The following is a 2,500-nucleotide window of genomic DNA, read 5'->3' on the forward strand; positions in this document are numbered from 1 at the left end:
TTCTGTAAAAACATCTATTTTCCAACCATCTCTCACCATTAGTATATCCTTATTATTTCATTTTCTGTCAACTATCCATCTAATATATCCATCTCTTGTCCACAGTTAACCATCTTTACATTTCCCCCACTACCAAAATAAGACTGCAAGCCTGCAACGTTTCTTCTGGAACTCATTTCTCTAGTTTCATATTTCTTATATTTGTTTATACTCATTCCCTAGTCAACATACCTGGACTGCAGAGTCATCATCATCATCATCATCATCATCATCATCATCGTCATCATCATCATCATCGTCATCATCGTCATCATCATCATCATCGTCATCATCGTCATCATCATCATCATCGTTGTCGTCATCGTCATCACCATGGTATTTATTCATTGTTTGGAGACGGTTGTTGTATAAACTGTAGATAGACTGTAGGTATAGGAGGTAGACAGCTGTTAAGTGTGTCTCTTTAAAGTGTGATTGCAGCCATCAAGAATAAAGAGAGAGAGAGGGGGGGGGGGGGTACTATATTTATTTATTTATATATGTGTGTTTATATTCTACTGAACTACACAGCGACCCAGACCCTTCACTGTGGAAGGCAACACACACTCCACTTCATATGGCTTCCCTTTCTCTTTCCATTTGCATGTCTTGTACGCTTTGGCAATACATACTACCGTACATGCATTTCATGCCAATAAAGCAACTTTGAACTGAATTGAATTGAATTGAAAATTGAATTGAATTGAGAGAGAGAGAGAGAGCTCTGTCCCACACTCACCCAGAACATTCGTGTTTAACACCAGGATAATTACATTACCTGTCACACACACACACACACACACACGCACACACACACACACACACACACACACACACACACACACACACACACACACACACACACACACACACACACTGATACATTCACAGACTCTGTTTAACTCCACATTAATTACATTAGCACAGAAATTACATCTAAATGGCAACTAGGAGAGAGTGAGAGAGAGCGGGAATGTCATTCTACTAGATGACTAATGTGATTAAGAATGTCCTCTAGTGGTCCTAGCGAGCCCCAGCTGAGGGCTGATTATTGATTCAATAATGATTGATTATTGATTATTGGAATAAAATCATCAATATGTGTGATCATTATTGATCAGGTTGATTCAGATACAGTGATGGGGTGTACACCAGGGGCCTCATTTATAATAAAAAAAAGTACTTAAACGTCATCTTTGACTTTGCATGTAAGCACATTTTTCTAAACGGACGTAAGCATTATTTATACAACGGGCTGCGCTTGTTTAAAATTGCGTACGTCTGTCGTTCTATAAATACCAAATATACTTGAAATTGAACGCAGGTGAATGAGCTTTGTATTTACGCCCTGTCATAGCGGGGTGCGGACACCAGTGACTCGCTGAGCTTCCTGTCTTTGAAAACGAGTCTATAGATCTACTTGAATCATTGCATGTATTCAATTGGATGCAGAACTGGAGCGGGACGGGCGCGTGGGACTGCCATGTACCATATATATATATGCCATATCATACCTCCGTTTTATATGGAAAAATATGATGATAAATACATGTGGGACGGAGGTATGATATGGCAGATGTGTGGTGTGTGGTCTCGCCTTTATCACGCCTCAATTTAGAATGATTACACCCTACAATAGCCTTGTAGACTGAAATACAATCAGTTCCCTTTAAATCTTGAATTTAACTCATTTTCTCGGCTGTGTTGTTCAAGTGCGGCTCACATGCCTGTAATAACTCCGCATAACCAGTAGGTAATGTGCGTACGTCAAGTCAATACCTAGAGCTATGATCGTTTCCACGGTCAAATCGACTCACGTTGACATTTTATAAATCACTACTTTGACATGGTTTTCTACGTACGCCACGGGTAAGATCAAAATTGATCCAAAGTACTTTCTATGTGGCCCCAGGTGGATGTATTATTATTATTATACAGTCTATGCTGTGCATCATTGTACTGCATGTGACAATCCAGTATGAACTGATTGAAGCCCCCCCCCACACACACACAGCCTGAGTATTGATTAGTGGACTTAGCACTGGGATCAAATCTTATGCCCCCCCCCCACACACACACATACAGAGTCAGACCATCAGGCCATTACTCCAGAGTGTTTGACTTGTATTCATAGTCTGCCTGTTCCCCTGCTCAGGTCCCCTCTATGTGTGTGTGTGTGTGTGTGCGTGCGTGCGTACGTGCGTGCGTGTGTGTGCGTGTGTGTGTGTGTGTGCGTGCGTGTGTGTGCGTGTGTGCGTGTGTGTGTGTGTGTGTTTGTGTGTGTGTGCGTGTGCGTGTGTGTGTTTGTGTGTGTGTGTGGGGGGGGGGGGGTTTGTGCGTGCGCGTGCGCGTGTGCGTGTGTGTGTGTGTGTGTGTGTGTGTGTGTTTGCGTGTTTTATTCCCCTGAGGCGCTGGTGTGTGGTTACAAGGCTCATTAGGTTACACTGCTGTCTGTCTGTCT

The 2,500-nt window shown here is 42.5% G+C and overlaps 1 protein-coding gene across 1 annotated transcript in view; it reads left to right on the forward strand.

Moving 5' to 3' along the window:
- Positions 1 to 2,500, forward strand: part of grm5b (glutamate receptor, metabotropic 5b) — a gene marked incomplete at both ends in the record, with an annotated part of 63,742 nt that overhangs the window by 13,094 nt on the left and 48,148 nt on the right. The gene's annotated exons all lie outside the window — the stretch shown is intronic.

This window comes from Nansenia antarctica (genome assembly GCF_963989245.1).
Source record: "Nansenia antarctica genome assembly, chromosome: 12".
NCBI lineage: Eukaryota > Metazoa > Chordata > Actinopteri > Argentiniformes > Microstomatidae > Nansenia > Nansenia antarctica.